The sequence below is a fragment of the Phasianus colchicus genome, chromosome 6 (genome assembly GCF_987193195.1).
Source record: "Phasianus colchicus chromosome 6, bPhaCol1.hap1.1, whole genome shotgun sequence".
NCBI lineage: Eukaryota > Metazoa > Chordata > Aves > Galliformes > Phasianidae > Phasianus > Phasianus colchicus.
In genome coordinates this window covers 3062041-3086766 of record NC_143441.1, presented here as the reverse complement: position 1 = coordinate 3086766, position 24726 = coordinate 3062041, and the positions used below count along the sequence as shown (strand labels likewise).

General features: G+C 42.3%; 1 protein-coding gene and 1 long non-coding RNA gene across 9 annotated transcripts in view; one reads left to right on the top strand and one right to left on the bottom strand.

The window, feature by feature from the left end:
* The window catches only part of GLI3 (GLI family zinc finger 3), a 205279-nt gene extending 195545 nt beyond the window's left edge, over window positions 1-9734 (bottom strand). For 2 of the 3 annotated variants that reach the window (XM_031599386.2, XM_031599387.2), the window contains exon 1: window positions 9405-9733. The gene's annotated coding sequence lies outside the window, so the exon portion shown is untranslated. Of the gene's footprint in view, window positions 1-9061 lie in introns of all 3 variants that reach the window. The other variant, XM_090142200.1, reaches the window with a different exon arrangement.
* On the top strand, window positions 8910-21181 carry LOC116232785 (uncharacterized). Of its 6 annotated transcripts, none has more exons than XR_016467589.1 (6): window positions 8910-9053; window positions 16895-17172; window positions 18348-18479; window positions 19684-19791; window positions 20334-20492; window positions 21062-21181. It is a non-coding gene; the product is annotated as an uncharacterized LOC116232785 (long non-coding RNA). The 6 variants fall into 6 exon arrangements; XR_016467588.1 differs by having other exon boundaries at window positions 20276-20492; XR_016467590.1 differs by lacking the exon at window positions 18348-18479 and having other exon boundaries at window positions 20276-20492.
* The last annotated feature ends 3545 nt before the right edge of the window (window positions 21182-24726 follow it).

Genomic DNA, 24726 nt, shown 5'->3' with positions numbered 1-24726 from the left:
GCTTAATTACACAAGGAAAACTGCCTCTTTTAAATGGAGCATCAACAGCAATATGTTGGCAATGTATTCTGAACAAAAAATTCTTTCAAGCGGTTTGAAATGATATAATTTCCGGTCTGATGTATGTTGGTCATAAAGCTGTGCCTCACTGTAGTAAAACAATCGTATTAATATAGCGGGGAGGGAAAAGAAAGTCTCTGTGCATTTACTCACAGTGTCAACTAACTGAAATGAGTGGGTAGCCCTCTCTGCAGAAGAGCAGGAAACATGACCCCTTCTGAACATTACACTGCGGTTTTCCAAGGAATCCTCAGCTCTGCCCTGCTCAGCTCCTCCCTGAATTACTTTTCAGATCATTGTTTTTTAAGTCAGTAACTTCATCTGAAGGACCTGAGCATGCACACCTTTATGCATGTAAACAATCCCAGCGACGGTTAACAAGACTACCCTGCTTCCATATAAGCTGTCAGGAATCAGCATCTGAAACTCTCAATTTGCACGTTAGGCTGGTTTTAAACCCTCTGCCTTTATGAGGTACATTTTTGAGGAGGTACCTTTTAATGCATTGTTTTAAAAAAAAAAAAAAAAAACACAAAAGCTTCTCACTGCTTCATTCGACGCCGCTGCAGTTGTATTCAGTTCATTAACAAGTGGTTTGCATCCGCTGAGAAGAGCTGTCTGAAATAGCAGTGTCACAGCATTCATCATCATTACATCAGCAGTAGGGAAGCTCAGACTGATTGCTATCAACAACCAGAGTGCCCCAATCAGCGTGCAAGCAAACATAGCATGTTTAATTTTTCAGAAATGACTCTGGGTATTTAGGGTGGTTCACAGGTACCACTTTGATCTGCACTACTGGAAGTAGTCTTTGGGGATACAACACATCTTGAAGAGCACAACTGTATGAAAGTGGAAAACACAAGGGGAGGCACAAAGAACAATCAGGCCATTACAGCCTCTCTCAACCATAAAGGGCCCTTTATCAATTTTATCAAAACCGGTTACACTGTTCCTTGGGATTATTTAAGGATACAAAAAAATCTGCCTTGTTCAGATACATCCGAACGCAAAATCTACACGAGATGATTTTATGCTATTATATGGGAGCTATTTCACACTGATTTATGCAGGCTTGATTCAGGTACACTTAACTTCTACAACCCACCTAGATCTCAGCACTGCTTTTCATCAAACCTGCTGGCAAAGCTGCCCTGACAAAGTTACCCCTGACAGCACTTGCTAAAAAATACTCAGATATTTTAAGAAATATCTACCAGTTACAATATTAACCTCTTGGAACACTTAACTATTTTTATAACAGCTACAGGAACTCATCTAAATGCTACAAATTTTTGAAATAGTTTCACCTTTTCTCAGTTCTCCGTGAGCTAAATCAGAGCTCTGCAAACCTCATTACCTACTCCTGGGCAAATTTCATTCAGATTCTTCCCCGGTGAGCCAACTGGTCACAGTAAGACTGATATAAATGGGATATAAAATAGGCTTACATTGACTACGTATAAAAACACATCGAGTCACTAATAAGCTGTGGAAGAGATATCTTACACTTCACAGTATTTATCTGTTTAACTTACATGCCTGATTTATAAATGCGCCGGTTGCGAACTTCGCCTAAATCTGTTTGAAATGCAAAGTAAAATTAGAAAAAAAAGACAAAACAAAATGATTGCATCAGACAGATTTGTTGCTTGAAATTAAAAAATACCCCAAGTTATAGGGCACCACACGTATTAATGCAATCTTTCCAAATTCATTTCTATCTGCTGTCTCTTCCTGTAGGTTACTTTCCTTTGATTTCTTTCCCCCGTAAAGACTGAAAAACAACTAGACCTAAAGCCTGGTTAATGATGATCTGATCTGTTCCTGATAGGTTAAATAGCTCGTGGCAACAATAATGCGGGATCACAAACACAAAGGCAATCAGCTAGGCAAAGCAGTACTATTATCATCCTCATGATTAAGATCCTAAGTGAGAAATTATTCTATGGAGTGCATTGAACTACTGATTAAGTGTAATAATTGCTTGGCTCCCAACTACATTTGCTTACATCTTTCTGATGCAGATAAACCGAACTGCTGAAAGTTATGAAAATATTTAAAGCACATACATACAGTAGTATCAGTAAGGATGAGAAACAATTCCTACTGATGCAGCACCTCAGCTGTTCTTAAAACACAGCACCCATATCCTCCTGCAAGAAGATTATCCCTGCTTCTGTGATGATATTTATCCTGTTGTTAAGTAGGAGTCCAATTAAATATTTTTACTATCACTTCAACAGATTAAACTCTGTGTCTGAACGAACAAGCTTTCCACAAGGTAAAAAGTGATTTGCAGCTTCCTATCCAGTACGAAGAACGTAATGGATAAAGGGACCAAAGGATCTGGGTCCAGCTGCCTAACAGCTCCGCTCTCCACCTCACAGAAGCTGCTGCTTGGGGACAGGCAGCACAAAGCTGAGGGTTTCAGAGCCAGAATCTTCAGCACATTTTGGTGGCCTTTCATTTCAGAAACAGTATATCCTCAAATTTCAGATTTATATTCCATCTCTTATTCGAGGCTCTTTGGATTTAGTAACTGAAAATTAAAATGAAGAACACAAACAAGTCATGTCATCAACAGTGCATCTAAGTATTTGTTATTTAAATTACATGGTCATGGCTCTGTTTTTACTCCTAAGTTTAATTCTGACCCTCTTACAAACGATCGCAGAAAACAGAAAGAACAAACGTTGTTTCTTTAAAAAAAATACAAAGTGCTACACATTTTTCAAGCCTCCAAATCTGTAAATATACAGGGAGGAAGGGACGAGATAAGGGTTAAAAACACTAACGCACACTCTTTGCAAAGTAGAACTCCTGCCCAATTTAACCAATATTGGTAGAAAATTAAGAGTAAGCTCATTTTGCAGTTCTACACATCCTTGAGCTTTAAAGTCCGGAGCAGGAAAAACCCTAATGATTATGTCAAAGTGCACTTAGCTGTGAAAGAATTAACATGGAGAAAAACATCTCCCGTGGACTGCTTGTAGCAATAGCCTAAACTAAGAGTTCAAACTTCCCTACTAGGTCCACACTCTGTTTCTGCCCGTATCTTTCTTCAGGAATTCAGCAGCACTAACTCCAAAACAAAGTTGAACAACAGCATAGTGGCTTCCTTCTGTAAAACACTTGTTTTACGAAACCTGATTTAGAGCATTCATGAGCTCAAGATTTGAAAGCACAGGAATATGCACAGAGAAACACAGTCAGCAAGTCTTGCTATGTTGATAACAAACCCTATGACTTCTTGTGTTGCTACTATTATTAGCATTAGAAACATATATGGTAAGGATATACAACGCTTTCTTCTTCTCTTTCTTGCTGATATTTCAACAAACAAAGCAAATCATAAACATCTGCAGCGGGTGTGCTTTGCATTATGATTCATTTGGTTCATCAAATAAGAAGTGCCTACAACTGCCACAGAAAAATGCAGAAATACTCTAATTCAGAGCTCTAAAGTTAAACACGAATTCCAATGGCATGATCATTTTCTTCACACTTTTTGCTTTATCTCATCAATCCAAACAGATGAAAGTTTCTTTAGAATCAAAACTAGAGCTATATATCAATGTCAATCTACACAGGAACTAAGTCAAGGAAGCATATATGTAATATACAACCACTGCAAAGATCTGTCTTCTGTTTCCAACTTATGATATGCAAATGAGAGAAGAAAAGATTGTACGTATCCAATATTTTTACATTAGCATCTTAAAACAAAATTAAAGATTCAAGTAGAACGTTGATGAAAGTCCAATGTTTCAATCACCACTCCCATTCCTGGAATAGTATTTATCTACTTAGCTTACTTTCAACTTATGGGATACCTCAATCCAGAATTTCACATTCTAACCCAAGACAGATGTTTTAACGAGAGAGAGGAAAGCTCACCATAGCCAAGAAGAACTTCAAGCATGAAAAGTACTTTATAAAACATTATCTTCAGTCTTTATAGTTTATTTTAGGTTTTACACCTGTCTCATAGTAGGAGTAAAACTGCATCGTGATTCCTTCAAGTTTTGGAAACTTGACAAAATACAACAGGGCAACTCTGACCTGCTGCAGTGTGAATTCCTCTGCAATCCACCCTCCATGCTCAAAGCGGGTGATCACAGAATTATACAGCTGTCTCACTGTCCAGGCGAAAACATTCACCGTGAATTGAAAAGGCAAACAAAACCACACGACCCGTTAGTTAAGGATTGGTAGTGCTAGGATTTCATTTTAATTACAGGCAGTTCAGAACAGCAGACGCTGCACAGCAGTGACGCTAACTTGATCTGTGTTTCTGACTGTTCAGGTGTTCACATATCTTATTTAACGAAGGCTTCGTTCCCTCAGCAGCTGGATGAAGCACGCTTCACATGCAGTTGATTTTCTTGATGTTAACAGATTCGTATAGAAAAAGAATTTCACCCCAAGCAGCAAACACTGCTGTGGGGAGGAGGTTCAGCTCCACACCACCAACGAAGTAGCTGGGTCCTAACCTAAATATCAGACACCAAAAATAGGCAGCAGCGATCTGAGCATCACTGTAAAAAGGGATTACTGGTCTAGGTAATCAGTGCAGGAAGATAACTGACATAACAGTGGCCAATTCAGCTAACAAATTATTCCATTAGATCTTTGGTTATCAGTGGATTCTGATCTTATCAGTTTTGACACTCGGCAACTATTTGGAGACAAATGTGTTCTTTCCCAATTAGCTCGTCCTTCGCTGCAATCTAAATGATACTGCAGGTGCTTTTAAAAGATCTGCGCACTGTCTCGTTTCTTGTTTCGATCTCAAAAAGAGACAAAGCAAATCAACTCTGCAGATCGGCAACTGATTTAATACACTTCCAAGGTAGTGCAGGTTCAATTAATTTATACGTACAAAACCACAGTACGGTGCCAGTGCGATCCTTAAGAAAGTTCTCCCCTAAACCTCTGCAGAAAGCGGCCTTAAAAGAAAGCAGGGATTAGAGTGAGCTGGAAGGTAGGGAGGGGACTTACCTCAAACCCAGCCAAGCGGAAATCAGAGCGGTAATTCTACAAGTCGGCGGAGCACACTTTTAGAGCAGCAATGGTGTGAAGAAGTACTGGGCAGCATTGCCTGAAGGCAGCACTAATACACTGATGACTAATGACTGGGCCATGCAGACAATGAATTTGGGGGTTGAAAACTAACAGAAACCGTGCAGCACCTTGACAAATGGGCTTTCAAAATTTCATTCACTGAATAACCTTTAAGCATAAAATTGGCTCAAGTTCTCTTGGGAAAAACATGACACATGTTGTTGGACAATAAGTACTTTCCTTTTTAATTAAAACTATTACACCAAATACATAAACATGATTACAGCGAATAAAATAGAAGAGTTAACTCTTTAACAGCTAGAAAACAAGGCAAGACCTGGAAGCTGAAGTGCAATGCCACCCGTTCTTAAGGGCCAACAAATTCCGGGGATCACTGCCTGATTCCCTGAAATTCACCACTGGCAGGACGCATTTTCCCTTCTGTGACACTTAAAGGAGAATGAGAACTTCAAAGGTATGTTTAATGAGCTGCTACAAATACAATTGGTTAAAAGAGGCTCAGAAATTGTGCACTAAAAGCTATATTGTGCTTAGAATTACAACTGGAAAAGTCTCATTTTAAAGAGCCTGGTCGAAGTGAAGCCCCCATAAAACAAATCAAGCCTCACATAAACTTTTGTAACCTTGTGTACCGACAAACACATTAAAACAACAGAATCACACTTTAAAGGGTCCCTTTTTTCAGTGCAGCTCACCTTCCAATTTGAAAACAGTAATTCTGGCTATTTTTACAGACAGAGTGAAATATCTGAGGTGTCTCTAAATTAACAAGTACCACTTGCCCTAGACAGCATCGCCTTTAGCAGCTCCTAAAAACTTCAGAAAAGGATCTTAAAACAGGAAGCTTAGTGAGCTCATAAAACTGTTGTTGGAGCCAGGAACACATAGCATATTTAATCTGCGAACTGTGAGAGTCTACAATGATTTCAGCAAGATCTGAGGCATGCCCTCAAGGTTTGCTGGGATCTGGGATTAGGGAGTTGATAAGAACCCTCTACTGCCCATGGACATGTTTTTCTTCTGCAGTTAAACACAAATGCATAGAGACGTTTGACTGCTGCTTGGCGTTACTGCTCAAGTTATATAAAAGCTTTGCAGCTCCTTTTGCTGTCAATATATCAAAGTTAAAAAAAAATCATCAAAGTGTGAAATTTCATTTAAAGTCTTTGCCAGTCTACAGCTCTATTTCACAGACCTATCAAATAAAAGTACAGATGAAAAATACACTGAGAGAACTTGAAAAGTTTGCAGCAGCACCCATGCCCTATTTTTGTTTATTCTGTCTCATTTTATTTGATATTAAAGTATAACAAATCAATTGCCTTATAAAAACGACAAAACCTGAAGGGAGGATGTCTATAAAACCTACGCTTAAAAGACGACTTGAAATCATTATTACAGCTGAACCTTTCGTTGAATAAAAAGCTTCCTCTGTAGCCATTTTAGCATTTTAATTGCCTCACTGCAAGTTGGCAGAAAATTTCTTGAATCTTCCAAAACAATCAGAATGACTACAGAAAATGAGTGCCAGAAAAACTTAAGCCTTCTTCAAAGTATTCTTCAGCTAGGGATTTACAACAATTGCATAAAGAAGAAAAGTCTGACTTTTAAGATAATCTACTATAGTCTAAAAGCATTAACATTCCATTACTAAGGTTTTCCTGAGGATTTCATGACTCATTGATTCACTCTTCCTTTAAGTCTGCTGCTTCTTTGTACATTACTGTCTCCATATAGTTGAGTGCATGCAACGCTGATCATTAAACTGTTTCCTTCCATAACTCCAAATAAATCCTGCTCTAATAAGCATCAGATTCCTTATTTATCTGGCAAGGATGACGAACTTTTCACTAACAGTCTGCAAAACAACACAAAAAAAAAAAGTGCCATTCCTTGCTTGAATTGTATGGGAGGGAATTCAAACATGCTACAGAGCACAGGTAATGAAATAGCCTTTCCAAAAATGAGGCAGGAAGTGTGACTGAAACTACTTAAACTTTTAAGGCTCAGCATCAAGTGCACACAATTGTCCTGTTAAAAAAAAATAAAATAAAATAAAGAAGAAAAAGGAAAAAAATAAGCCATCTGCAAGATGTGCAAATCATAACGATATCTGAAAACTTTAATAATTTGGTTTCTCTAGCAACGGTTCCAAATCAGAGATGATTTATACAAACCAATAATTTCTCAGCTGCAAAATGTTTTTGCACCTGAAAACACACGATGTACCTTTCACAACTGCAGGTTGCTTACAACAGTAAGCGCCGTCCTGGCCACCGCACTCATTCTCAAGTCAAAAGCATTACTCCACTTAAGCAGGAAAACGCAGGTGATGTCTTTGTTTTGTAGCACTTCCACGGAAATGCTGAGGAAAACAGCACGTCATACTGAAAAACGTGTGCAGTTATCTGAACGCAACTGTGCAGACATTAGAGCACCTTAAGCCATAATTTTACTTCCACTTCCTAACAGAGAAAGAATATACATACGCTAAGGGAGCATACTTCTTACTCATTCAGAATCACATAATCCTGCTTTTAAAAGAAATAATCCTCCCCCTCACCGTAGCCTTTTCTCACAGTTACTATTTTAAAATTGGGCTATACACCAAACTGAAAAGTATTTACACAGGAGCTCGTTAAACCCAAAGCTTCATTATATAAACAAGCTCTCAGGAGGCTGCTTACAGTTTACATTGCTACGCTCATTCACTACTACTCTGAATATACGTTTCCTCTGAAATACTGCGCTGCGGTCACGGCAATCCCTACACGTTAAGGCTACTTCACTTTTGAAACACAGCATTTGTCTTCCTTCAAAATAACGGTGACACATGTAATTAAGAAAGTGTCAGATCACTATTAATTTTTAATAAAGAGCCTAAATGAAATAATTATGGGAATCAATCAGTGAGGCACCTTCCCAAATTACAAAGCAAACGCACAAATACTCAAACTACTTCAGGCCAGTTCTGGCAGATTTCAATCCGTAATCACTCCATTCAAAACAACCTCGCAGCACCACTTGGCGATTTCCCGTCGTTCAGCTGCCTGAAAATGCCTCCAAAACAGGTCCTCACACCCCGCTCGGAGGCAGAGCGCCCTTTCACAAACGCGTTCATTCAACTAGCCACGTTGTCTCAAAGGTCTCGGAGAAATCCCGCTTCTGGAGGACGCACAAAAGACACCAAGTCTGCAGGCTGAGGCTTACAAAGGAGGTTTATTGAGCTCTGGGAGTCAGGTGGGGAGGGCAGCGCTCGCGGCGGGACCTTCGTGCGGGGCAGGGCAGCTCGCCTACCTGCGGCTACGGGCGCTGCCATCCGCACGGTCCGTCAGCGCGAACTCGAGCTGGAAAACGCATATATATATGTGTATATATATATATTCGCACTCAGACTGGCAGGAGGCCACGGGCACCGGAGGATCGCGTTCAAAAGGGGTTGAAAAGAAAATAGTAGTAGTAGTAGTAAGAACAGATCGGGGTGGCGGGGGGAGGGGGAGGGGGTTCTTTCTATCTTTTCAGGCGGCGCGGTGCTTTGGGAGTGGGCGCCACGTGCTGCGGGGCCGCGCCGCCGTTCTCGGTTCTCGGTCCCGCGGCTCCCCCGGCCCGGCCAAACCGAGAACGGCGGCGCGGCCCCGCGCTCCCCCTCACACAAAGGCTTTACGCCGCCGCCCGGCCGGCACGCAACTTTCCCTGCCCCGCAGCGAACGGCGGCCGCCCGCCCCTCCCGCCTGACAGCGCCTTCCGCGCCGCTCCCCCGCAAAGTTTGCGGCCGGCCTCCTCCGAGCCGGGGAACGCCCGCAATCCGAATCGGGGCCATGTTGGGGTCGGCGGCGGCTCCGGCCAGCCCGGTGCTCCGAGCGCGGGACGGAGCGGCCGCGAACAAAGAACTTCTCGCCCCGCCGGTACGTACCTGCCGCCGCCAAGCCCGAGCGGGCCGCGCTCCCCACGCAGGGCCGGCGGGGCACGCCGCGAGCCGAGCCGGGGCGGCGCGCCGCGGTCCCGTCCTGCCCTGCCCGTGCGTGCGCGCCGATCCGACATCGGCCGCGGCGGTCTTGTAACCCGATCCCTTCTGACTCACTCGCACCGACTGACATTTCTGATTTGGTTCGACGAGAAGAGCGGGGCGAAAGGAGGGAAGGAGAAAGAGACGAGCGGCCCCCGCCGCCCCGCGCCCGGCGTTCCGGGACGACCTCCCGCTCCGTCCCGCGCCCGGCAGCCGGGAAGGACCTGGAGGCGCGGCGCGCGGTACTCACGTGTCGGAAAAGTTGTCCGTCCCGCCGCTCCCCGACTCGCGCGGTGCCTCGCCGCGCCCGCCGCCCCTCCGCCGCGCGCTGCCCTCCGGCCCGGAGCGGGGCAAGGCTCTCTGGGGATACCTCCTAACGATCCCCGCTCCCTCCGCCGAACTTTCGCCCTCCCTCCCCTCGCAGCCGGCGGGCTCTGCCCTCCCCGTCCCTCGGGCCGGACTCGCTCCGGCCGGGGAGCGGATGGCGGGGCGCTGACGGCGGGCTGCGGGCTGCGCCCGGGGCTGCGGGTCGGGCCGCGGCCTGCCGGGCTGCGAGGCGCGCTCTCGGCATGACACCCCCGCTCCCCCCTTCCTTCTCCTCCTCCTCCTCCCCCCGCCATCCCCCGGCCCGGCCCGGCCCGCCCCGGCGGCGGCCCGAAGGCGGCGACGGCCCGCCCACAGCCGGCAGGCGGCGGCGGGCCCCCCCCGGCCGGCCCCTCCGCGCCGATCGCTCCCCTCGCCTCTCTCCTCCTCCTCCTCCTCTCCCGTTCCATCCTTCGGGCCGTCCTTCGTCGCCAGCCGGACGGCCTCCTTCCCCGTGGCCCAAAACCGGGGCTTTCTGGAGGAAACGCGCCCCCTGAGCGGGGTTTCCCCGTGTGCGGGATTCACTTTCACCCCGGCACCTCGGGCTGCCCCGAGCGACAGACTTGCGGGAAAGTTTCGCCGAAGTCGCTGCACTCCATAAAAGAGCGCTCCGAAGACAAACCGTGAGCCCACGGCAGAGGTGAAGGTGCCTCTCTGCACCCCCCAGCTCCTCGTTGTCCCGCTCTGCCCCGTCCCTGCCTCCCGCGCACAGAATAGTTCACAAACAGCAGCAACAGGTAGCCCGAAGAGCACAGAACTTACTGCCTGTATCTTGCAGGAAACCCTGCATCTCGACAAGAAGCCTTCTTTACTTCTTCCAGTAATGCAGATCTCTCTCCTGACGAGAGAAGCCTGAAAAAACGTGTATGAGCATTATTGCAGCCAGTTTCCATCGAGTCTAAAGGCAGGTCTGGCTCTCAGGAAAAGTGTGTGTTTTTAAGTTGTTGCCATCACAGTGTCAAATACTTCATATACACCTTTTTCATAACCCGGCTTACAACAGAGACAAGTAAAGATTTGTTACCAATGTCGATGATTCAACAAGGTACCAAAAGCTCAGGCTGCCCCAAGCAGTTGACAGGTTCCACAAAAATCAATGGTACTTGAAGACAGGCCTGCTCGCTATCTGAAAATGAACAACCAGCCTTTGACACCACGCATTTGATAAAGCTTTCCTTAATATTGCCATTGAAAACGCTCTGCATCCTATTACAAAACAAAAGCTGTAGTTGAGGTTTGGGGCACCTCAGTTCACAGCTTTTTTAGAAGCTGAGAGAAGGCAATCTTATCAACGCCACCGGATCTCTGAGTTTCCTCAGTGGTTTGTATTTTTTTTTTTTTTCCACCTGGAAATCTCTGCAGAAGGACAGCTTTGGAGAAGAGCCTATAATTTACAGATGCCCGGATTGCACAGGCCGTGCTGGGCACATTTGTGCACCGGTGTTCCTCAGTGCCAGATGTACTCCTGACTTTTGGGACAGACACACAGCACTTAGATGCTCTCACAGCCAGGTACACGATGTCTGACCTGCCAAACTCTTGGGCACACCGGGGAGATCCAGGCAGGTGCTGGCTTGCAGCAGAGAGGGCCGCAGTCTGGGAGCCAGCGATTTCACAGCATGCCAATGGGCAAACCTGTCCCTGCCCCAAATGAGCAGCGCAGGGTTGCTCAACCCATACTGCTGACAGGCTCAGGGCTACACGGGAAGAGGCATGTGCCACAACCATATCTGAAGAAAGACATTAAAAGCTTATGTTTTTCCACCTTTTTCATCCTATGTGACTTCCTTTTTGATTCCTGGGAAAATGTGAGCTGCCTTGTGAAAGAATGATGATAGTGATGTTGCACTGTTTTGGCCTAGATATAGCCATATAAACAGGACAGGAGGGGAGGGCTCAGCATCTTTAGGTAAACTTCTGGATCACTTTAAGAGTTATATGGTTCTTTCAAGTTTTAGATCCCTTTTTTTTTTTTTTCTATGTGTTGCCAATTCCTTCATATTTTTTGCATTTTTCCCCTCACAATTTTTTTCCAGTTTGGATAATAGCCTTCAAAAATAACAGGAGAAATTAACCTATGTAAAAAGTGTTACATATAACAGAAACAAATTAATGGGGAAAAATCTGTTTATCTAACCATTTATCATTCGGAATTAACAATCTTCAGATGTTAATTTTGACAGTAGGTAGAACGAATGTTCAGATGGGCATCATGTTAAGTTGAGGGTGGCCGTTTGGATTGGTAGGACTCTTAGGCTTTCAAAAAAAAAAAAAGAACTGCTGTTTCCTGGGATTTTTGAAATCTTATCTTCTTATGCCGTAAAAGTATATTTCGTCCTTTTTAAAAAAAATCTGATTCACACTAGCTCAGTTCAAGGCATGGGTTTCTGATTTTAATAAAACCCTCAACTCCCATTAAAATTAAGACAGTCAAGACATTTTAAAACCTAAAGAGCAGTTAATGATGCTTTGAGCTCTGCTTGTGGAAAATAAAATTAAAAAAAAAAAAAAGAACAGAAAGATTTGTGATGTATTCCTGAGCAGCAAAAGTCTTGAGAGAAGAAAAGCACAGAGAAAACAAACAAGTTTTCTGCTTGTGCCTGTCTGAATGGTCAGACCAAGCAGGAAATAAGAAATGAAGGAAGAGGTGACATTTGCCATTTGAAACGTATTGTAAATGTTTCAACACCTTGACAATGAGGCACATAACAGAAGCTCAGAGCATCCAAGACCCTTCAGCTACACAAAATGAAAATGGGCAGCTCTGTGGAGAGAGTTGCCTTTCTTAAAACCTTTCATGTCTGCTTCAGAGGAATCAAACTTTAAAGAGAAGCAAAGACAAAAAGTATTATTAATAAAACGTATTGACTTATCCACACATCTAGATTGCCCCTCCAAGAGAACCTAAACTGTGAGACTTGTCTATGATGTATCCTTGCAAAGAGGAATTGCCTCATGCAGGAGACCTGCTAGTCAGTGCCAAAACCCATCTCTCTGACAGAAGATACCACAGCCACAGGGCATTTCTGCTCAAACCAGCGTCACCTACAATCCTTCTGCATTTCTGCACCCTGCCTTACGTCCCCACTTCTTCTCTGCCCGTGCCTTGAAAAATATAGGCCTCCAGGCTCTGCACTTGTATTCCCCTTTTGCTTTTTTGATTGTTGAAGGAAAGCACAATCATGTACTGCTGACAGGAGCTTCAATGCAGAAGACCTGATACTAAGTCACACCAAGAATCGAGCTTCTCAGCACCCCGAGTTGCACCACACTCCACTTCCTCTCCAATGGCAGTGAGTACTCAGCTTCTGCAGATTGCCGTCTCCAGCACTGCTGGAACCTTTTATCCTTTTGGTTCCCCACTTCACCACACAAACATCATTTGGAGCATCGGCACCCATGTCCTTATGGGCAGCCGGGCACCCAGCCTGCTGTTGCTGGTTATCCAGTCAAGTGTCACCCCCTAGCAGACAAAGCTATCATGACATGGTTTTGCCAACAAGAAAATCCCCTCGTTGGGATAAATTCTGTGAAATGGCTGACACATCTGCTGTGTTTTACCACAGTCTTACCAGGCAACCTCAGGAAGCACAAGTGATGTGCTAGGATATGGAGAAATAGCATCAACTTCTGGTCATTTTTGCAATATCCATGGAGCAGTAGCCATTACAAGAGAACTTGACCAGCACCTCTCACTCCCACCCATGCAATGTGTTTGTTGCAGGACTGTCCAGTATAGCAGGGAGGTCTCAAGAGATAGCTGGTGGAAGGAAAATAGGGGTATGAGGTGCTAGCATGAGGAAATCCTCAAAATCTACAGGAGGAGCAGCTGGGGACATAGAGAAGGGTGCATGACCAAAGGTGAGATGTACAGCTTGTATTTGGAGATCAGAGAATTTGGGAGGGATATAATGTTCAAGGCAAAAACCCTAAGTGTAGTACAAACAGGGAAATGTAAGAAAGATAAATGGGTAGATTGCTCTTAAGTAGGGAAAGAACCAGTTTTTTTCCAATGAAGAATTAGTTCTTCATTGGAATCTCCTGGCTTTGAGTTGTATTATGTACCACTGCAGACTAAGAGAATTTGATCTAATTCAGGTCTTCAGCAGGAATCAAATCTCTTTGGCAGTATAGTGTTTGTTATACTCTTGAAAGAAAACTGGGAGATGGACTATTGAACTTTAAAATAAAACTCTGGAACCAACACCATGATTTTTCTCACAGTGTGGCTGAAACCTTTTACCTTTCTAGGCTAATAACAAAATACTGTAACATCATCATGTTGTGGAACACACTTCTAACTTACATAAATATAATTAGCCAGGGAATTATTAGTCAGGGAAGTTTTTGGTTGTTTTTTTTTTCTTACTTGTAATTCATTGTATTTCAATTACATTCTAAGATTAAACTGATCCTATGAATTTGACTATTGTTTTCAAAAATTCTTTTACTGACACATGCCAGTTTTCAGCATAATTGTTTGTTTTGCTTTAAATTCACTTCATTATTTGTTTTTTTTTTTTTTTAATCATTATTACTGGCATTGAAAAAAAAAAATGGAAAATTATTAAGAAATATCTGGATTTTTCAGTATAGTAATCGTCATTCAAGAGTGAATTTTCCAAGGTTTCTCTCTATAGCCATTCACAGGCTACAACATACAAAATTATTTCCCGTGATCCTTAGTGAGCAAACTCTGTGTCTGTCTGCTTTTTCTATTAACTTCAGGGATCCTGCTAGATTTCAGTGGAAGAAAGACTGATCTCTAGTGATGAGGATTATCTCTCTACTGCAGAAGATCATCTCTTATCCACCATCCTCTTCCTCTGCTTGTTTAATCTAGATAATCTAGCCAGCTGTTTATACCCTAGCTATCACCAGCTTTGAATGCCTTGCAATAAAATTAATGGATCAAGGCCCAGTGATTTTTTTTCTCTCCTTCAATCTTAAATATGTAAGGATATCCTTTCTATTTATTCTTACTAACTTTGCTGTGATTCCTAATGGAAAGCTGAGGCTTACACATGGACCAGACGAGCATTCGTTCCTGCAGGATCTTCTGTTCTTGTGGGCTGGCTGCAGAGAAAGCCTGAGCCCATCAGCTCTTAAGCACAAACTTCAGTTCAATATACTCCTACCCTCTCTGATTTTAATATATAGTTGCATTAAAGCACTTTGTTATTACGAACGTCAGTTTCATAAGAAGAATGTTTTCTTCTTCTTCCAAGAAACGCAAACTTTTTTTTTATTGTGCTCTTTCAGTCTGTGACCATAAATATATCCAAGAAAGAGGCACAGGGAGTTTCCCTTGTTTGCTATTTAAAAGCACACGTACGTGAAAATTATCAGAGAAGAAGCACACAGGGAAAAACAAAGTCTGTCTAACAATCTGCTTCCAGTAAAGACACCAAAATCATAAAAACCCACACAGAACAAGCATAAATAGTTTGTTTATCTCCTTTTTACCACATTATAATAAGAAAAGAAATTGCTAATGATGCTGATATTGTTATAATTAGATAAATCATCATTAATATCCCCTCTAAATAATCTTGGATACTTTCAACCTCTCTCATGGGAACTATTTCAACTTCTCTCCAGACTGAGTGGCTGGACTATACATGAAAGAATTTAGCAGCATTTTGCAAGTCCTTCTGCAGGAGATGGAGTTTATAGACTCTTCTCCTGGCAGAATTTAAACCATTCCTTGAATGAAATAATCTGTATGAGAAAAAAAAAAAGACAGTTTTCCTAGCATATCCAGTCCTACTCCAACATTGCCTAGTATAGCTGTGTCAGTCATGGGTGGGAAATATCACAAACACAAAGGATCTGTCAAAATGTCTTTTTTTTTTTCTTTTTTTTTTTCCCCAATTGTTGATGCAGTGAATTGGAAATACGCATTTTGAGGTAAAACATGGCATTCAGACACTCCCCTAGGAAATGACTAGATTTTTTTCCCATAAGCCTTAAATCTACTAGCCCGTATTTTAAAGTATTCTCAAATACCTTGGAAAGCTTGCAGCCTTCAGATTTTTCATCAGCCTCTTAAATAATTACTGTAGTAGCTGGGGTTTGCCCATTTTCATAGTTCAAATGCATATACAAGGTATTTATCTGCTTTTTAAAAATTGCAACAGGAAAAACAGAGCATCTAAGTCATTTCATTTTAGCTATACGTAACTATGCTGAGACCACTTACTATTTTTTTAATATCTCTTTCATAAGGTCTTAATGCTTCACTACCGTTGAAGTATCCCCACTTGTCCCAGGCAAAGTATGAAAATAGCATCTGCCCATTAGATGGCTTTCCACATGCATTCAGAATTCCACATGCATCCCTGAGAGCTGCTTGTTTATCCTTCGTGGCCACCTGGGTGCAAACTCAAATCTCATCAGTACCCAAGCCAGTTTACTGGTCTTAATCTTAAATTCCCAGTGGACAGTTGTCCTTGCAGGAAGATACCGTGCAACACATTTGATGATATCTGGATAGGAGACATCTGAGATTAGTGAATCTGAGGCATTGAATTTCTCTTCCACCAAGACCTCATGTGATCTATCTATATCTACCTCTCTTAATCTCCCAGTCTCATATCTATCTCTCTGTACCAGTTGATGGCTTAGTGCTATTGTTAATGGGGCACTGAACTGTACACCCACCAAATGGATCAAATAAAATGCCTATATCGCACCAGATGACAATTTGGAAGGACTGACAGTGAATTTATTCCCACCATGACCTCTGGTATCATGTCCCAAATCAGGCTATGGCCCAGAAATACAGTAAATCTAGCTTCACAGCTTCTAGTAATGGATGAAAAATGCTATGCAACTTCAACATAAAGTTATTCTGTCGGTAGAAAATTAGTTCATCATGAAATGCTAACAAGTTTGAACAGTCAGGATTTATACCAGGTTAGGTATTTTCTCTTCAGCTGCAGTCAGCATATCTGTATTCCACGGAGGGATGGTGAAGTACTCATGGCAGGTCACGTTGTCACCGCTGTGATACGTGGCTGCATAAAGCTCTCAATGACTGCAGATGACAAAAGTCACGTGATTAAATATGCATGCATAGTTATGCATGCATAAATGCTTTCATAGCCTCTAATTTTTCCTATAGTTATTTTTCCTTGCATGTAATTTGCATCAGATTGTTTGAGCCCTCCATTTTCCTTGCCTGCAAAAAAAAAGCAGTCATAAGAAGCTGGGAGGAACTGGCTGTTCTGATCCTGAAGCACGGCCCCCTTTGGAAAATATCCTCATAATCAGTTCTTTGATGTTACTTTTTACAATTTCTTAGGCAAAAAAATATTAAAAAAAAAAAAGACTGTAAAATACACTAACATTGATCTTCCTGTCTTATTATTTCAGGCCCAGAACTGAAAGACTCAGAAGACAGTTTTCAATACTACGATGAGTTAGCTTTGTTTCTACCTAGATCGAGCGAGCAAAGGCGCACAAGAAAGCATGCAGGGATTTTGGGAAGAGGAGGCTATGATTTTCCCACCTTGCACCATGCAAAGTCACAGAAGTGCTTTGTAGAAGTTTGTATATGAATCCTGTGGTGCAAAACCAGCTGCCTTCAGCACCAATGCTCCTGTGAACAGTCAACCCTATCACTAGCATTCTGAAGCCAAGCACGCTGCCAGGTAATAAACTTTATAGTAGTTTTCAAGTCTTAAATGAAAGCAGATACCATATTTTGACTTAGCAGTCATCTTTACCTTTTGTGTCAAATACGTATCTTGTCTCTCAAGTCAGTAGTAATGTTCTCAGCTTTCATTCCACAGCACTGAGGTTAGTGGAATTTTTGCCATAGCCTTGGATAGGCATAAGGAATGTAGCTAATTCTTTTGAATTTACATTTAAAGTAAATATTAATGTTTGGTATTTTTGCAGGACTTCTCCCTAAAGAGGTTATTTGGAAAATAAGGAGCAGGAGAGCAGCGTTTTCTTTACGAAATTATGATACTTTGTCAACTTGTCTCCAATTTGTCAACTGTTGGCAAGTTAATCTAAAAAATACCTAATAGATTGGAAGAGCTTTGTGTTATTTTGCTTGAACCTAAAAGGTTTCAGTCCTGCAGTGCTCAAGCAAACAAAAAGTCTGTGAAATTTTCCTTGAATAAACATTTCAGGCTGGTGCTAACTTGTTATTGGTACTGACACATCCCAGCAATTGGCCAACCAAGGAAACACCAGACAAAGAAAACAATGTAAGATGTGCTATAATATATAGTCCTGCCTTTCAGGCCAGTGAGACAAGACCAAACACAGGTTTTGAAAAAAATCACAAGAATTACAGAAGTACCACTTCAAGATCTGTACCAGCACAGTAAGATCAGTGCTCTTTCAAAGGCACTAAAAAATTGTTACAATGAAGACCAACAATGGTTTTATGATTATCAAAATCATTTCAAGTAAAGACCACAAATGAAGAGAAAAAACAAGCTTGCAGAATATCTCAAAATGAAAAAATAAGTTATCAAGAATACGACAAACTAGAAAAAAAAACACGTGCTTCACAAATTCATTTTGCACTCATTTAGTGCAAAGCGAGCAAAACAGTTCTGCAGAATCTAAAGGAAGAATGACAAATGGTATAAATGCACTCTGTGCAGATGTCCACTCTGTGTTCACTGCAAGCTTTAATTTTTTTCCTTTCAGAAGATATAGCCACGGTGTGGGTGGGTGATTTCTTTTTCTTTATTTATCATCTTATTCTCTCAAATTATTTCTGTCCTTATATCTTCCTTTCAATTACTACTAGAGTTGAGAGCTGCTCTAAAAGTAACGCCTCCTATTTTATTATGTTGGCCCACAGTGTCAGAGGTGGATGTTGGTGGTATGGCAGTAGAAGCTGGACCTTCCTGTCAGAATTCCATTGCATGTTGTTGCCATGTGACGACCAGCAGCAGAAGCACCAACTGGCAAAATGGCATCTGACATGAAAGTGGTATGAAGCAAAGGGGTGTAACTGTATTCCTCTTTGCAGAAGCAGTTGCACCCATTGACATTCATCAACCCTTGCTGAAGGTTTATGGGGACCAAAGATGTGAGCACGGTGAGGCGTGCAGAAGCAGTGACAGCAATGTGAAAGACACGCCGTGTTCCAGATGTGCAGATCTTTACGAGTGCAGCATGCAGGCTCTTGCTCATCTCTGGCAAAAATGTGTAGTTAATGGTGATTATGTTGAAAAAAAAGTGTTTAGTAGATGAGAATTTGCTCTATCAAATAGCATTATTGTGCTCTTTGTATCTGTTGTAGTTTTCTTGGAAATATATAGGAGGCATTACTTTCAGAGCAACCTACTTATATTTGGCACCCAGCTGTTTTCCCCTTTTCAAAATACTAGCTAGTATGAGCATAAACGGGATCTAAACTACTTTCATTTAAATATGGCTTTCTGGATATGCTGTGTACAGTACTGCTTGGTACATAATCACAGTAAAGATACCATCATGGTGTTTGCAACCAATAAATTTGTGTCTCATCTTTATGATATGTGCTTAAAAACTAAAATGAAACCAAAATACAACTTAAATCTCTTTAGTTCATTTTGGTTATTCAGTATGGCAGAGATTCCTTGGTGAAGAGAATGCTGTAAAAATAGAAACTGGTAGGCTAAGAAGTTTTACTACATGGCTTCATAGGCAGGGAAGATGCAGCAAAGGCAGAATGGTAGCCAGTGCTCACACGGTTCTGGGATCTTGATTTTGAACAGAGATAAATAAGTACTCATGAAAAGCCATATGATGTAGTGGAATGCTTGAGTGAAGAATTGAAAGTCTGAGGACACTGTACGAGTGAATTTAAGAAGGTTGATGGGTACTTTTCATTTCTGTAGATGAAACAGAAGAAATTTATATGCAGAAAGCATATACATATAAATAAGATTCATATCATCACTAGATGAGAGAACTCTACTTATCTCTCACCATATACAACTTCATGACTACCCACACCGTGGCCCAGGCTTAAATAAGATCAGCTAATGTGTGGAACACACGAAACTAGAGAAACAATGCTGGTAAACAGACAAGAGCTTTGTGTAGAATTTATACCCATGATATTGTTTCCTTCCTCTAAACATGTATATGTAGATAACAGTTGGTCAGTGCAGATCAGTGTTCTGAAGAGCTTCTTCACTCATACTTAGGAGCAGCGTTCATGTTTACTCCACTTAAAGAAGCTAAAAGCTCATCCCTCAGTTTGGACTTCTCATCTCGACAGTCTTGACAGCTGTGATTTACCCCTGCTGGAACAGGTGACTAAAACAAGGTAGATCAATCAGTCTTTGGAAATCCAGGGCTGTTTCATCTTGCTGACTGCAAGGAATTCACTGGAAGAGGATAGGTGCAGGCACTCAGACCAATCCCACCTGGGCTCTGACTTCCTGAGCAGAGCTTTCTTCCATCTGTGCCTCTTTCCTGGCAGCCCATGACCTCGACTCTGACTTTTTTGCATCTGCCCTCTTTACCTCTGCCTGATAAAAGTGCCCCATACAGTATTCCTACTATGATAACATAATAGAACCCTATTCATGAAGCCTCAACAGTATAGACTACCACAAGGAAAACAAGCCCATTCCTTGTCTTCTATGCTTACTTCCTGAAGAATCCCAAAGAACATAGGATTCCTCCACTTAGTGCAGCTGAAAAACCTACCAAATGCTCAGAAGTGATAACTGCAATAATAACATCATTCCTCAGACACTCTGGAGCCTATTAGAGTGAACTTTGTTTGTATAGGAAAGGGTAATGCAGCACTGCAAAACAATCTCCACTGTCTTCTGCTCCAACCACAAAGCTGCGAGCTTCTACCTGCCATCTCCATACATGGAAGGGAAGAGAAGCACAAGCAGTTCAAAATATGCAGAAAACCTCCACCCATCAAGGCAGACCTCCAAAGTCTGTGTGCAGTAAGACGGCGAACGGGGTTTACTTATCTCCACAGAGCTTGGAAAAGGTAGTACTTATCAGCATTATGGAGGAGGAATTGTTCTGGAGTAGAGAAAAGCTTAATTTATAGTTATGCCCCCCGAATACCATGTAGCAGGCTGAAGCATGATTAATTTATTCTGCCATTTGGGGTGTAAGAGGGTGTGCTGAGCCCAGATATCTGAGCAGGCTAACATCACTCACTATATCAAACCATTAAAAGCTCCTTCTTCCAGAGCTCAGCCTATGCAAGGAAGTTAGAGTTAGCAATCTGCCTTTGGTGTATGATCTTAGATGAAATTTTATCACTCCTTATATCTGCTCATAAAGAACAGAAGCAATAGCAAGAGAACACGCACTTTATTAAGAATTTCTTGGATAATACATAAATTCTTTTAGTATTGATATTCTTTATACCACACAAAGAGCAGCGTAACCTTATGGTCTAACCAAGGCAATTTCCATAGAGCAGGGAGAAAATGTGTTGGCTTCAGAATCACAGATGCATTATACATTTACACGCAGTATTCCAGTAAGCTTTTTATAAGCCCGGGTATCAAACTGTGATTGATTGCTGTGTTCTGCTCTTTCTGCCAGGGTGAAGATCAGTGGGCCATATTCTACAGCCCTTATTCAGTTGCCATTTTACTGCCTAAGTCTGGGAGACATCAGTGAGGAAGCTTCTTTCAGCCAGAAAAGATGAATAAAGACTTCAAAAAATGGCCCTGTACTTGGTCTGCTATCTTTTCAAAATGTGTTTAGACTTGCAGTAACAATATGAAGCTGTAGCTTCTCCAGATCCCCAGTTTCAAACAGCGTAGATTGAAATGCAGAGGCAGATGAGCAGCAGAAGCTCTTCCTATGTCCCAGGTAGGAAAAGATCAAAACAGGCCCTTTTTCTGAAGGGAAGGAAGAGATCTGGCCTCTTTTCCAAGTGTGTAAAGAGAAAAACATCCCATGTCCTGCATGTGGCAGCCATGGACCCCTGTGGTAGGAAGGAATGTGAGCGGCCCTGCTCCCCTGGTCTCTGCATGCAGCTCACTCTTGTACATGGTGCAGGGCACGGGATCCATCCTTGCAGCTGGGCCAGCCTCAGGATGCTGCGAGCTTTACAAATGCAAGCCTATGCCAGCACCTTGTGCCCAGTGTAAGCCACAAGCAGGTCTCTGCATCTTGAGCCAGCTGCCATGATCGTCCAAGACAGGGCTGTGGTGAGGGTGGGTGAGGCGGTGGTGAGTCTGGAGGTGATGCATGGATGAATCATGGGAATGAGGTCTGCTTTGGAGAAAAGGTAACCAGAGATAAATGTGAGGGAAAACGTCCTTCTCAATTAGTGCTGAATTCCAGCTATACAGCAAGAAGTGAAAAGCTAACCCAAGCTGTGAACATGAGTAATAAATGGGTACACACCCTTGCAAAGTGGCAGATATTATCCCTACCATAACTCCTGATTGTTTTCCCCATGTTATTACCAGCGACGCGGTCTTATCTGGATGGCTCTGCAGCCAGCTGGCCTTCCTCCAGGCCCCAGCCTCACATGCCAGGGGAGACAGTCAACCCTCCTAGCCAAACTGGAAAAGACAAAAACATAGAGTTGTATTTCATCTGCAAAACTGAAGACAAAAAGCAACCCACAAGTCCCACGGATCTGCCTGATTGACACAAAAACCTGTTCTTTAAGGAGGGTCTGGCAGCTCCAAAAGTGAATGGGAAACCCTCGTGTACTTAGGGTCAGGCAGAGAATGGATCTTGGTCTGGCCCACAGTGAAGTCTGTAGTGAGCTGGAGGGCACACACGTGGAACTGTGCCTCCATCAGTCTCTCTTGCACTTATTCTCACATTACTGGTGAAGCTGCTTCTGCTTATGGAGGTTCCAATTCATGGGCTGAGAAACCCCCTCCTTTCCGTAGGGAATAATGTTGCTTTTTTTTTTTTTTTCTGGAACATCAGAAGTGCCTGAATGTGTTCCGGCTTATACAACAAACATGTAGTGATTTTCACAATTTTGGCTGAAATGTATTAAACAGTAATTTTATCCTGATAAAGATGCAGAATTATTGGATTGATGCAATGTTCTCATTCTTTCTTACTTTCGGAGTAGTTTCTTTAGTGTACAACTGAGAGCTCTGCTGGACAGAATAGTTGTGAAGCTAAAAGCTATCACTTACTACATCAAACTTATTCCACTAAGTCTATTTCAGTGCCAATCTTACTTCCCCTCACCTTTTAGAAAGTTCAAGATTTCACAATTTTTCTAAAACAATGTGATCCTTCTCCACTATTTTTAATTCTCTGAAGTGTTTGTGCTAAAAAGGTACTCTTTAAAAAGATGTATGTTGGTGTTTGTAATCCCAGAGCGAGTTCAGAACAATTCTGCTGAACTCACTGAAATTATCTCAGTATAAATCTGGTTTCCGTGAGAGAGACTTGAAGTAAAACAAATATGTGTTTTGTAACTGGTCATTGTCAAGCTAATGTTTTTCATGAGTAGACTGAGAGGATTTACTCACAACCAACTTCGGTGTCACTGCATCTGCGCACATGAGCGCTGTGTTTGGCTCAGAATCTCCTCAAGTGGTGCATTAGCCAGGCAGTGGGTCAAAAACAACACAGATAAACAAGACAGAGATAAAATATCTTCTCTAGAAGACTGTGAGCATACCTACAAAAGAGATACGACCACTGCGACGTTCTTTAAAATGTAGATGTGTCATTATTCAGATGTTTAATTCTCCCCTCAGAGTGCACAATAACAAATACAAATAAACACTTCTAAAAAGCTGGTTAACAATCTTCAGGGCAATTTACTATTTTACTATTATTTATTTCAAGGCAAGAAAATTATATTTGCATTCATATTTTCTTATTATCAGCACTTTATATTTTCAGTCAAATGCTCCATGAAACTGAGTATCCTTAGGTCCTACAGAAGACAGGAGGGACGATGGCCAAACTGGGCACTCATTTGTGCAGTTAATGCATAATGCACTCACTTATGCAGCTAACCTGTCTAAGGGGTGGTTGTACACAGTCAGACACAATGGCATAATTGTCAAAGTCATTCTTTTTGCATCTTTAAAAGATGTCCTTTGAAGGAAGAAAAAAAAAAAAAAAAAAAGCTGTTTTATAAATATTTTAATAGGCATAATGAAATTCTGCCCAAAATACCCACAGAGATGCTCGGTAGGAAACTGGTCAGTCTTTATAGGAAGCCCACTTTCATTAAGACATGGTTTGCACTCACCATAAACAAGTTTGCTGTGTCTGCTCACACAAACTCTCTCTTTCCTTCCTCCTGCAATCTACAGCACCTCTGCTACATCTGGAGCTTCTGAATTCATTTATATCCACACTCTGGCTGCTAACTTCCCTGGCAGCTTTTAGCCCATTTCTCACAATGGGAAGAGCTCTTAAAACCTTGTGGGCAGTAACACTACTGCTGGGGCCAGAAAAGGAAATTCGGCTCCAAACACAGAGATGGGGAAGTGTCTGGTGACTGGAGGGATTCATTAGGGAGTGATGGAAAGTGTTAGGGGTGGAAGGAGGAGAGAAGGCGTAGGAATAGAAGGGAGTCAGACATCTGGTTGGAAAACTCAGGAAATGTTAAAGAAAAAAAAAAAAAAAAGGTTAAAAATACATTAGTCCATAGTTGACCCATTTTCATGAGTTGGTTACAGCTGTAGGATGAATTTGGGCTGAAGGGGTGGGCTAGTGCACGAAAAACTGGAAGACTTTAATCTTTGGGGGAAATAAAAAAAGCAAACGCAGTGGGAAGGGAAGGCATATTCTTTAGCTTTGACTAATTTCTTTTGCCTTTGCTTTTTTCAGTAAGTCCTGGCAGGGATTTGCTCTGCCAGGGGCACTTCACTGTGCAACTGTTCTCAGGTTACACCGGTCCTGTTTCCAGCTGCAAACAGGCTTGAGGGCATTGCTGAACTGATGGGAAGAGCTTTGCTGGGGGTATGGTCAGACAGTGATGACCCAGGCAACTAAAATGCATGGAAAAAACACATATTTTCTACAGACAGATACCACTTTTCTGAGTACGCTGCCATGAAATGACTTTGTGCCGCATGAAGAGGCAGCCGTGGTGCAGCTGCTACAAACACTTTCAAAGGGCCCCTTTGTTTAGATACGTAAGGGTTTAAACTTCATTCTCCTAACCTGTCAGGTTCTAGTTATAGTTTTTCAGGAGAAAACATACCACTTTTTGCATCTTTATAAACTCTTGCTTCTAACATTTTTCTTTCTTTGGCTATTTA